Source organism: Acomys minous (genome assembly GCF_964271855.1).
Source record: "Acomys minous genome assembly, chromosome: 3".
Classification (NCBI taxonomy): domain Eukaryota; kingdom Metazoa; phylum Chordata; class Mammalia; order Rodentia; family Muridae; genus Acomys; species Acomys minous.
The window spans coordinates 136,080,233-136,093,194 of NC_140485.1; the positions used below are offsets into that span (position 1 = coordinate 136,080,233).

A 12,962-nucleotide genomic window follows, 5' to 3' on the forward strand; every position below is an offset into this window, starting at 1 on the left:
TCTCATACCAGCGCATGAATAAGCCAACATAGCCTATCTTGTGTGCTATCTGAAAAAAAAAATCTAGATTAACAGCCTGGGATGAATTCCACATTAGCAACAGAGGTACACAGCTACAAATAGATCTCTAAGTCAACGGAAAACAACAACACATCCACACCCCCGCCCCTCCAGCTCTGACGTTCCTTTATTTTGGTTTGACCGTCTTGTACCAGGCTCCTTTTCAAGTCTTGGGTGCCTTTTGAAATGATCTTCTCATTGATTTCCTGTGCTTAGCACGGGTGGAAATGGAGTGACTCACGGCTCTAATGACCTATGTCTGCCCAGTGTCTTCCGGACAAGAAGAAAGGCAGAAGCAGCACTCGGAGGATGCCTGTGACTGGGCTCATAATTTAGATTCCAACACCTGGAAGCAGGGCAGGTGGACAGTAGGCCATGGCATCCCACTCATGTCTCTTCCCTGAATATAGCCCGGATGCTGCTTCTGGGACTTATCTCATGCAGTCCTCTGAGCTCTGGCATGCAACACTGCTCAGCACAAAGCCGCATGCTTCAGTCTCCACCTTCGAAATCTGAATTTCCACACAATCATTTTTTTAGGAAGGCATTCTTCTGTTTTGGGCTTCATTCTCCACGGTCCGTTTGGTTGGAATGCGAGTCGCTGAGTAATCAGGGGATACAGTGAGAATCTGCCGTGCCACTTCCCAGCTTGAAGAGAAAGGCCTCCAGGACAAACGAACCATTTTTTAGGAAACAAAGACCAGAGGTGAACCGGCGCTTTTCATAACAGGGGAGAAGAACGGTTTCGTAAGTTCAACCTCAGAAGCAATCAGGCGAATGCAAGCGCAAGGCATTTTACACTTCATCAGATTAGTATGTGTGTCTTCTTACCATACAATGTGTGGACGAGGACGTAAAACTATAGGAATTCTCACACAAACCCGTGCTGGTTAGAAAGCGGGTGTCTGGAAGAATGAAGTCTGTTGGAAAACAATTTGTATTACCTAGTAAATGGTGTTCACCCTGAAATCCAAGTGTCTGTCTTGAGGAGATGTACACACACACACACACACACATACAGTATGTTAGGTAATCTTAAATTACTGTTAATTTTATTAAGTGTGATAATTCTGAAGTATTTAGAACTGAAATGTCAAGATGTTCACAAGTTTAAATCGAGTTGATAAAAACCAGAGAGAGGTGGGGGATATGTTTTTGAAGGAAATGGACAGGCTCTGGGCACAGGGTCTGCAAATTTGAATCATGCATCTGTCAGCCACTGATTGTGACCCGAGGGATTTACTCCAGCCCTCTCTCCCTCTGTCTAACCATCTCTCCAATGGAGGCAACAGTGACCAACATTTAAGAAATCTGGTCATTAGTCGGACATTGGTGGTGCATGCCTTGAATCCCAGCACTCGGGAGGCAGAGGCAGGTGGATCTCTGAGTTCGAGGCCAGCCTGGTCTACAAAGCGAGTCCAGGACAGCCAAGGCTCCACAGATAAACCCTGTCTCAAAAAACAAAAACAAAAACAAACAAAACAAAACAAACAAATCTGGTCATTGAATGAAGCAACTCAGGTGAAATAGTTGCTCCTTTGTTCCGGGCTTCAGGTGAGCTGCCAGCTCTGTTGGCTCCATTTTGCAGAGGAGTAAACTGATACTAAAAGGGAAATAACTCGTTACGGCCTGTAGCTAGCAGTTGACGGTGGCAGCAGAAGGAACAGGGCAGCGTACAATGGGTTCGCAACACCGCGTCATCCAAAGAAAAAAAATAGTGTAGCCGCACTGCATCAGTGGGAAGACAAGCATTCAATTAAGGCACCTAGGTGTGGAGAGTAAAGTAAGCCTTGAGTTTGTGAAGTTCTGAGCGAATGTATATTGTTGACATAGGGCCTTGTCCTCAGACTCATGGCGGAATGACAAAAAAAAAACCTCCCCGAGCCCGGTGGTGAGGCTCAAAGAAACCCTGCCTCCTTGTCCAGCTGTGTGCAATAAGCCTGGCTTTTTGTTGAACTGTGCACAAGCTTGTGGAGTTTCCGGGATGCTACAGTTCCTCCACCCAAGAGCCAGACCACCCAACCTCAGCTTTTCTGTGCATCTGTGTGTCTGTGCACACTTGTTTTTCCTTCATTCCCTTGCCATCCAAATCAGTTCTAAGTCCCTAAAGGCCAAGCAAAAACTTGGCAGCCGGGGACACATTTCATTCCGCAGACTGCTTGCTTGCAAGCACGAAGACCTGAGTTCGAGGCAGGGGCTTCCTTGTAATCTCAGTGGTGGGAAGGCAGGAATAAGTGGGCCAGCCAGCCTAACCTACCTGGCAGGTTCCAAGGCAGTGAGAAAGCCTATCTCAAAACAAACAAACAAACAAACAAACAAAACAAGATGGATGACATCAGAGGAATATCACCTGGTGTTGTCTCCACAACACACACATGCGCCTGCATGTATATGTATGTGCACACACAAAATGAGTTAAAGGCTTTTATTGTATCCTGAAGGACATTAGCTGGTCCAGCAACAACAACAACAACAACAACTGATTCAGCCACTAAAATTACCACAAAGATGAACCAAAAAGTGCTTTCATTTAAAGCCATATTGACCTTCTTCAGAGAACTTGTGGTTAGACTAGGAAAGCCCTGTCAACATGTTTAACAGGTGAATAAACCAAGGAAATGACCCGGCAGTGATTGAATCTGCAACCACCAACACAGTCGATTAAAACGAATATTTAGTGACGTGGTAAAATGTCCATGGTATAAAGCAAAAGTTGAAATAGAGAGGCTAGGGCAGGGGAGATGATGACATGGCAGGTAAAGGTGCTTGCTTCCAGGCCTGAAGACCTGAGGCGAAACGCCAAGTCCTGGTTGGTGTTAGAAGAGAAATAACTTCTGAAAGTTGTCCTCCGAACTCCACAGAGACATGTGCGCACAAATGCACAAACACCACTCTTGTGCGCAAACACAAAATTAAAATGTAACAAAATGGATTTTTTTTTGTTTGTTTCATGTTTGGATTATGTATGCGTTTGGGGCATTGTTGTTTTGTTATTGTTGTTTGGTTTGGTTTTTTTTCCAAGACAGAATTTCTTTGTGTAGTCCTGGCTGTTCTGGAATGATCTCTGTAGTCCAAACCCGCTCCTAAGTCAGAAATCTTCCTGCCTCTGTGTCCCAAGGGCTGGGACTAAAGGCATGCGCTGCCACACCCTGCAACAAAAAGGCTTTGAAATGGCAGCTTTTGTACTTGAAATTCTGAAATCGTTCCACTCCTGAGTGAAAGCTTGCCTAAGCACAACGAGACATGACAAAGCCAGTTCACACCAACCTTGTTTACGTTGGAGAAAAAAGCCTGAGCGAACAACACCCACCAAGAGAAACTTGGATGTCTAGCCAGCAGGCTTGCCAGCAGAAACTGCATAGAAAGAAACAGAGTTCCTGTACCCAATGTAGATGTGTGTGTGTGTGTGTGTGTGTGTGTGTGTCTGGATCTGCAACTTGTGAAATATAACTGCAGTATGATAGCATTTATATAAAGGTTGGAAGTGTTCAAATCAACACTACATGATACGTGTTTTGTGTGATTACGTATAGACAGTGATTTTTTTTTTAAAGAAAAACATCTTATGTTTAATTATATATCTCTGTGTGTAGGTGCATGTGCGTATAGAATCATCTGAGGCCAGAAAAGGGCATAGCATCTCCTAGAAGGTGAAACCACAGTGGTTCTGAGATATGGTACGAGGGCGCTTGAGCTGAAGTCAGGTCCTCTCAAAGAGTAGGAAATTCTCCTAACCACTGAGCCATCTCTCTAGCTCCATGACTTTTTTTTTTTAAATGCACAGGAAAGAGAACGCAGGTGATAAGTAAGTCTGTAAGGTGAGGAAAGACATTGGATTTAGAAAGAGTGGCATGCTGGGAGGCGGTGGGGCACACCTTTAGTTCCAGCACTCGGGAGGCAGAGGCAGGCAGGTGGGTCTCCGAGTTTGAGGCCAGTCTAGTCTACAGAGTGAGTTCCAGGACAACCAGGGCTACACAGAGACACCCTATCTCAAAGAAAGAAGGAGAGAAAGAAAGAAAGAAAGAAAGAAAGAGGGATACATGGGTGGGAACATCAGTTAGGGCTATAATATCTCTTAGGTAGAGCACAGAGGTTAACTACATAATTCTCTCGAGGTTTTGTATGCCTGAAACATTTCATAATAAAAAAGGAGTGTTTGTAATGAAATAAAAGCTTTAAATCAAACATACTACTAGATGCAAGTGTGTGTGTGTGTGTGTGTGTGTGTGCGTGCTCATGCACCTGCATGAATTTAAGCATGCCACGTGCAGAACAGTGTAGGTGCCCATGGGTGCAGACTCCCCTGACGCTGGAGTCACAAGCAGTTGTGAGCCAACAAGTGGATGCTGGGAACTGGATGCAGCATCTCTGGAAGAGCAGTAAGTGTCCTTAACCACTGAGCCCCGTCTCTGTAGTTTAAAAAAAAAAAAACTGTAGTTTTACTTTGGCCAAAACCAATAATTTTCCAAAACATAAATTATTTTCAATGCAAATGTTTTATTATAATCATTTCCAGTTTTGTTTAAAATCCAAGCCTTCTCTCCAGTGGAAGGCAAATTACCCAGTTCTCCCTCCCTGCACAACACATTATCTTTAAAAGGGAGCCTTAGAGGAAGACAATGACCCTGTATAAGGCAGCAGTTACCATGTTATTCTTCCAACAGATCCCAAGTGCTGGGAGAAGCCAGTGCCTCCAACCTTGCTGCAGCAGATTGACCCAGGCAGAGTTACACATTTGCACATGGTTAACCGGTTTCGTCAGTGAAATGGATTGAAACTTGCTTAAAAGTAGGAAAAGAAAACATTTGATGCATTCCACACTTCCCTTAAGTATACTGTACCTTCCAATCATGCTGTCTTTTGCATTCCACAGAGCTGTGAAACACCCTTTAAACTGTCTACATAAATCACTCCATCCCCAGTGTAACAGGAGTTTCTCTTCCTGGACAAAAAAGAAAAAAAAAGAAAAAAAAAAAAAAAAGAGGCAATCTGTCCCCAAGGGGCTACACCCCAGAATAAGGATCCCTGCCCAGACAGGACTTCATGCAGGTGTTCCAAGGTCTCCATTCTGTCTGGAAACTTAGAGAGTTAACTTCCTCTTTTCTCTGCCACCCACCCAATACAATCCTTGGGTTAAAAACTCTATCCTTAAAACCCGGGACTCTCTACCTCCTCACCGCAGAGAGCAATGGTTCCGGTGTGTAGAAACTCGGGATTGCATGGGGCTAAAAAGCTCACCCAGAAGTTGAACACAGGAACCAAGGCTGACATTAATAAGGGTATAGAGGCGCGTGCCTCCTGGTAAACAGCCTTCTCTGCGAAAGTCCTCCGCGGGCTTCCTGCAACTCACACATTCCTCTCAGCCCTTCCAAAAAGTGGTGACTTGTTGACAGGCACACACCCTAGGGAAGACCCACAGCCACATTCTGTTTCCTGCGCAGAGAAGCCGCCAGGCCTGAGAGGGGCGGGCTCTGCCAGGCCAAGGCCTTGCTGCAACTCACCTCTCCCCCGCCCAGCCGGCTGCTCCCGCTGGAGGAGGTGCAGGGGACAAGCGAAACTAGTTCATGTGTCAGCTCCCTTAGGGATTTGGCAGAGGAGGGCCCTGCCTGCTGCAAGCAGAAAACACTGGCATCTGCACCACACATGCTCTCCTCCTTGCATGGCCACTGCAGGTCTGCATGCAAAGGTGATATTCTCTCTCTCTCTCTCTCTCTCTCTCTCTCTCTCTCTCTCTCTCTCTCTCTCTCTCTCTCTCTCACACACACACACACACACACACACACACACACACACACGCGCGCGCGCGCGCGCGCGCGCTTCCATAAAAAGTGCTCACTAGCTGCATCTTGCATGAGTGCGCAAGCAAGGCCAGTCCTCTGAAGAAGAAAAAGTACGTCCTCTGGAACCATCAGGAAGCTTCCATCCCTGGGCAGGCTCCATTCCTAAGGGCCTGGCTCTCCCTGGCATTGAAAGGGCTGCTTCTAGCAGGAAAGATCAATCACCAAACTGCTTTCCAGATCTACAGGCCCATCGAGACACCTCTCAAAGGAGCTCCCCAATCCTCGCTGCCAAATAAAGGGGGAGGGGATTGCTAGTCCGTCTCCATAAAGAGATAAAAGAAAAGGGCTTGTGAAAGCCACGCTGTTCTGTTCACACAGGTCACCACCACACCAGTTCCTGGGCTTTCTGTTCAGAGCCCCGGATTCCAGACTAAGCAAGTGAGACTTGACTTCACCCTTGACCCCTTGTTTTTCTCTCCTGCTATTCCTCAAGAGCCATTTTTTTTTTCATCTCCCCGTTTCCGTCCTTGGTCTTTCTTGAAAAGAGCTGTTTCTAGATTCGGAAGGAATTAGAGGAGAAGAGGAGGACTAAAGGCTCAGAAGCACGGAAAATAAATCCTCCATTAGAAAAAGCCAAGGGCAGAGCCGGGACTACTGCGCATGCTCCGCCCCCGCCTGAGTTAATAAGCTGCGAGAACCAGTTGCTTCGAGTCTGGACACGCTTTCTAGTTGTGTAACTTCTGAACCTTTTCTACCTTTTTGTCACTTTAACTCCAGCGATCTTTGATGCTCCTGAAGACAAGTAGCACACCTGAATCATAAAGCTTTCAGATGCGTTTGAGTTCAAAGTTTTTATTTTCTACTTTTAAAGCCCTCAATAAATTAGGGCAAAGGTAGGTGGAACGCAGCCTCCTGCCCCTCCGATCCTCTGAGATTAACGTTGGCCAGAAGAGCTGCTCTTGAGAAACCAGGTGTAACAAGACCTGGGCGGAGGGATCTGGAGTTCTTTGTAGAATATTCCCTTCCTCTGTGGCCTGGGCCGTCTCCCATGAGCAATCTTGCAAATTGGCTCCCAGCTAAGATCCGGCCCACCTGCCTTTTTATGCAAGTCTCCAAACCATCAGGCATCCTGGCTTCGGTACCCCTGGCTAGCTCTAGAGAGACCACGTGGACCAGGGCAAACTCCAGGCAGCAGGCTTTCAGTGCCTGTCCCCTCAGTCCCACAGCACCTTGCCTGCACCTGGGGTCATTTTAGAAGCCTGCTCGCTGAAACTCTTACGCAGCCAGTGTCTTAACTGTAAAAGGCAAATAACGTAGTCAAACATTCTGAACAAATTTAGGTTAATCCTAAAGAAGGCATTAACTCTTACTGACTTCTCCATTCCCTTTAATAGAATCTTATGAGTGCTGAGGCTGTCGTGTGTTCTCGGTTCCCAGTAACATGCGTGTTTCCAAACTTCATTTTAAGGCGCATGTCTTAAAAATGGGCGGGATCTCTCAGCGGTTAAGGGTGCTTACTGCTCTCACAGAGAAGCTGGGTTTGATTCCCAGCACTAATATCAGGTGTCCGCATACATATGCATAAAGAAAAGGGAATTTTTAAAACAATTTAAGTGTAGCACCAGGAATTTGCAGTCTCACTATACCCTGTGTACCAGCATACATGTCCTTTTTCGCAGTAGCACGACCCTGTTTTTTGAATCCTGGATGTACAGGTGCTATTTAGTGTTTAGAGGAGGCCTCGGATGTTTCTCCAAGGGCAACTACAGGAAAGGCACTGGGGGTTGGGGGCAGGAGACAAAAGGAAAATTTTAAGTTTAGAAGGAAGGTATCTTAAGGTGTTCCAAACCCCTGCGATGTCCACAGCACAGCCACAGTAATATTTTACTCTGGAAGACCTTCCTGTTGAAACGGTTTCTCAAGGTCAAAAGAGAAAAAAAACAGGCTTTGGGAAGAAAACAAAGAGCGAAAGCAAAGCTCTCCCCAGGTGCAAAGGAACTCTTTGCTTCTGTTTTGTAAGTGATAAACCTGCTGGGACCATAAGGGACACAACCGCAGGCTCAGCTTGACTCTGAGGAGAGAAATGGCTCCACCCCTTCCGGCTGTTTCCCACACTCCTCCCAGAACTTCTGGGACACCTGCCTCACTAAGGTTGTTTTCTAGAGGGCGGAGGGTGGAGCCCTTCCTTACAGGACGTCATCCCCCTAGCCTGCTGTTTAGTTTTTATTTTACCTTAGTGACGCAACAGTGAGAAGGAAATTTGTTTTAACCAGCTAGGGATCATCCATAAACTAAGACCTGGATGAATTCAACCGAAAGAGAGGTAATGAGGAGTTAATCCAAGTCTCTGGTTGTTCCTTTGCTCAACAAAATCTTTTTTGGCGATAACTAAACGATGCCAAGTAGCTATCAGTTTTCTGCTGACAAGACTATCAAACTTGTTTTACTAAACACTTCCCCCCTTTCCCTTCCAACTGTCTAAACAGGATTTTCCCACTTAGCACCCTATCAATCCAACTGTGATTAAGCCATGTTAAGAGAGCCCGTGTATCAAATATTAATTTGTGTATACTTATTAAAGTATTTGATGATTTCACTCTGCATTCTTAAATGTAGCATGCCATTTATGGTATCTGAAAAGAGTACAAATAAAAAAAATTATTCACCTAACCTTTGGTTTTTGCTGGAATGGTTTATAAAATGGCATAATTTAAAAGGCGAGGCTAATCAGGAAGTGTACTTCCAAAGCACACAGTGTGGAAGTACAACCCTTCTTCGTTGCTCAGTGGGTTTTTTTTTTTTTTAATCTGAGGACATTTTTCCCAAAGAAAATATTAAGTAGCAGCCGAAAGTAGAGGTATAGTAGGAAGCCTGGGCTTTTGTCACGTCAACCCACTGGCTACTCCTGTTCCTTTTAAGACAGCGGTGTTCGAGAAAGCTTAAAAGCAAGAATATAAGGTTTGTTAAAAAGAGCTGGGGAGATAACACGGTTGTTAAAGTGTTTGCCATGGAAGCGTAAGGACCTGAGTTCACTCCCCAGAGCCCTTTAAAAACAACCAGATGTGTTTGTATAGTCTCCTTGCTAGGAAGGTGGAGGCAGGTGGATCCCTGCAGCTTACTGGCCAGCACGCCAAAGGCAAAGAAAAGGTCAGTGGTGCCTGAGGAATGACAGACATCCAAGGTCATCTTCTAACCTCTGTGACTGTACACTCGCATGTATCCACGTGCACATGTACCACACGCGTGTGTGGGCCCACATACAGAAGGACACGCATTAGACGAGTTCACACACAAAAGGTAAATAAAGGTGTGGCAAGAAGTCTGGAATTTTGGCTTGCATTAAAACACACACACACACACACACACACACACACACACACACACACACACACACACAGAAAAGGGCTGGAGAGATGGCTCAGAAGTTAAGAGCACTCTCTGCTCTTCCAAAGGTCCTGAGTTCAGTTCCCAGCAACCACATGGTGGCTCACAACCATCTATAATGAGATCTGGTGCCCACTTCTGGCGTGCAGGCATTACATGCAGGCAAAACACTTATAGGTAATAAATAAAATCTCTTTTTAAATAAATAAATATAAAAAACACAGAAAGGTTATAAGAATGATTTCATTTTAACCTCAGGTGTGGGGGTGTGAGGCTGCCTTGGACTGACTGAAGCAACTGTGATTTGCCTCATGCTCTAGCAGAAGTGTGGCTTTGCCAGCTGCAGATAATTTCTGCGACGGTGTGACTTGGGAACTTTTCAGAGGGTACATAAATTCAAGGGTCCTGAGAGGCAGGGTGGGTGGTTGTCGGTTGTTGAGGGAGATTGGTTGTGGTTTGTTAGTAGCTGTGGTCAAAGAAGAAAGAAAAGGAAAGAAATTAGATTCAGGGACTTCCCTAATTCCCCTCTCCCCTCTATCCTTGTTTCTCTCCTATCTAGTGTTAGGGGGGTGAAACTGGGGGGGGATAAAGTGTGGGAAAAAGAAGAACCTGTTAGTTCACAGACAGATCTACTAGCCTGCCTCTAGGTTGCTTAGCAACCTCTGACATCATCACCTGCCGCCAGGTGTGTGCCAGACGCCCTTCCGCTGCACAGCAGATATAAAAGGGCCAACCTGTCACCTCGTGTGTGTGTGTGTGTGTGTGTGTGTGTGTGTGTGTCTTGCACTCTCTCTGCCTTTTCCACCGTCTCTTTGTCTCTGTCTCCACCATCATGGCCCACTCAGGCCCTAACCCCTCTCCTTTTATCTTCCCCCAAATAAATCTCTCCATATCAGATCTGTTGCAGAGCATTTTATTCTTACTAATAACAGAATCCACAAAGTAGCAATGACCAGCTACCTAAAGACACTAGTCAAGGTGACCCACATGTATGTACAGTAAGATTGTTAAAAGTCATTCAGTTCATATCTGGCTTTTATCTTTACCATTCATAGCTTAAAGCCATAACTTGTGGTGTTCTATATCCGTGGCTCACACAACAAATACAATAATTATTTGTCCACAATATATAGATAGGTAAGTGGATTTTTTTTCCAAATTTAAGCCTTTTCTTATTATGTTGTTGTTGAGGGGTTTTTTTTGGGGGGGGGGAGGGCACCTGTTTGTTGTTATCCTAACTGCAGAAAAAGGTCAAAGGGCCTGCTAGCTCCAAAGACCATGTGACCTGGGTAAAATATTTAGATAACTATTCCATTTTGTAGAATAACAGCATGTTTCCACTAAATGGCTGTTAAATTGGGATTAGGGTTCTGCAACACTGGTTCTCAACCTGTGGGTCATGAACCCTTTGCGGAGTCAAACAACCATTTCATAGGGGTCATATATCAGATATTCTTATTACAAGCCATAAGTGTAGAAAAATCACAGTTATGAAGCGGCAACAAAAATAATTTTATGAGAGGGGAGGTCACCACAACCAAAGTAACTGTATGTAGTAAGGGGCCCCAGCATTAGGAAGATTGAGAGCCACTAGTCTAGAAAACACTTTATATCAAACTCTTTTTTTTTTCTTTTCATCTAAGAACACCAAGATCTTAAATGTTGAAGGCTATTACAAAATCATGTTGAGAGCTGCAGACAGGAACTCAGTTACCTTACTTAGAGGCTTGTTCCCTTCCCCACTACTTCCTGTGTGGCATGGCAGCCATTAATGTAATCTTTACAGCTTGAGAATTGGCCATTCACTAAGCTCCATGAGCTATTCTTACATTTCCATCATAATCAAGAAGCATAGGCTGGGTGGGGCCGAAGATGGTTACAGGACCCTTAGATGCCACCTGCCTAAATAGTTCAGGATCCAGTGTAGCGTAGAGGTCACAGTTCCAAGGCGCACACAGCATCCACAACATCTTTGTAAACACAGCTGTACACACAGGCAAATCTAGCCAACACATGGCTGCGGTGCCTAATGCTCCAACGAGCATCCTGAGAGTCTCACACTTTCCACCTTTCAGGAGCAACTTTGCTACCTGAGCCAGGAGCAAAACTCAGAATGGGATGATTCCAGAAGCATTTAATCTTGCTAAATCCAAAGAGCTGTGATGTGGGCCTGTCATACATATGTATAATTAAAATAAAAGAGTCCGTGTGGTTTTTATTTAGCACCAGTGTTTATTTATACGCCACAAACATTCTCAGATGACATAATTGGACACTTTACAAGTCACGTGTTTCTAAACATTGGAATGCTCTGCCTTAACTAAATTGGAATTGTTCAAAGTCTTTTTGGGATTCCTAGGGAAATAGTAAAGAAGAATTTGCTAGGAACAAAATTAATACACTAATTCCCATTCTGATTTTTGCCAGGTTTTTTTTTTTCTGCTAGAGAACATTTCTTTCCTGTAATGACAGCTGTTGTACTCTTAACTGACACATAATTATATTACGAGCATATCAATACTTGTAAATGCAAATAGTTTTGGAGAAGCTACCAGGGTCTCAAGTGAAAGAAGTGGGGATGTGGAGGTTTTGTGCTGGTGTCACCAAGCCCATGTTGTGGACGGTGCCCTATTTGAGTCTCTAGTTGGGGACTTACACGTCCTTTAGTGAAATTCTTCAAGTGAAAACACATCTGGAGACCTTGGGAACAGAGATAATGTTTTCTATTCAGTTTTTTTTTTTCAGATTATATTATCCAGGATGGCCTTGATTTTTAAAGTATATAATATATGTGTAGGGACAGAGTGTTTGGCTGGTATAAGCAAGATCCTATAAGCCAACACAGTCAGACTAGATGTTATATATGTACTGTAAAGGTTCGCTTACTGGATGAAGCTCTATGTGCTAAATTAGAGATGTAGATCCTGTTTAATGTTGCCTTGGAGCAAGGCCATGCAATGGCTGTGTGTTTCAAGTTACAGAGTTTAGATAACCTGCGTGCTGCCCCCTGTTTCCTACAAACTCAGATAATATTAATTCCTTCTCAGGTCTCTTATGGGGTTGAAGACTATATACTTGTTCAGGATTTAGAAAATGTTTTAAAAAGATATTTTTAAGTTTAAATAAAAAATTTAGGTTGTTAAATACAAGCTATGCTAGAAAATAATTTGGGTAAAGAACTCTGAACTCACCAAGATAGGATCATAGATGCTTTCCCCTAGGTTGCCAAATACAAATGGAGTAGACACTGGAAAAGTGACTCTTACATGATAATTTTCATAATTGTTTCATATTTGTTCTAACTGCATATAGTTTATTATTATAAGAGAAGGAAACTTTTTATTTAGACAAAAGAGGGGAATTGTTGGGGGTTGGGCTGGTGCTATGTATTCTTTTTGTTGTTGTTGTTTTTGTTTTTCGAGACACGGTCTCTCTGTGTTAGCCTTGGCTGCCCTGGACTCCCTTTGTAGATCAGGCTGGCCTTGAACTCACAGAGATCCACCTGCCTCTGCCTCCCAAGTGCTGGGATTAAAGGTGTGGGCCACCATGCCCAGCTGGTGTTATGTATTCTAATGCTAAATAGTGGCCCTCAAGATCTGGTTGCAGTCAAGACCAGTACAGCCTCATGTACATGGGTCTTTGTTGTGTTAACCTAATTTAAAGTTAATTGGTTACTAAAGTTGCTGAAGACTGTAACTGGGCAGAAGGGAAGAAGCTTAGGTTCCAGGGCTTGGGAGT

The 12,962-nt window shown here is 44.4% G+C and overlaps 1 long non-coding RNA gene across 1 annotated transcript; it reads right to left on the reverse strand.

Moving 5' to 3' along the window:
- Positions 1-2,717: 2,717 nt before the first annotated feature.
- On the reverse strand, positions 2,718-6,707 carry LOC311594318. The gene is made up of 4 exons (XR_014778053.1): positions 5,299-6,707; positions 4,706-4,841; positions 4,303-4,469; positions 2,718-3,209 (listed from the first exon to the last, which is right to left on the reverse strand). It is a non-coding gene; the product is annotated as an uncharacterized lncRNA (long non-coding RNA).
- Between the last annotated feature and the right edge of the window lie 6,255 nt (positions 6,708-12,962).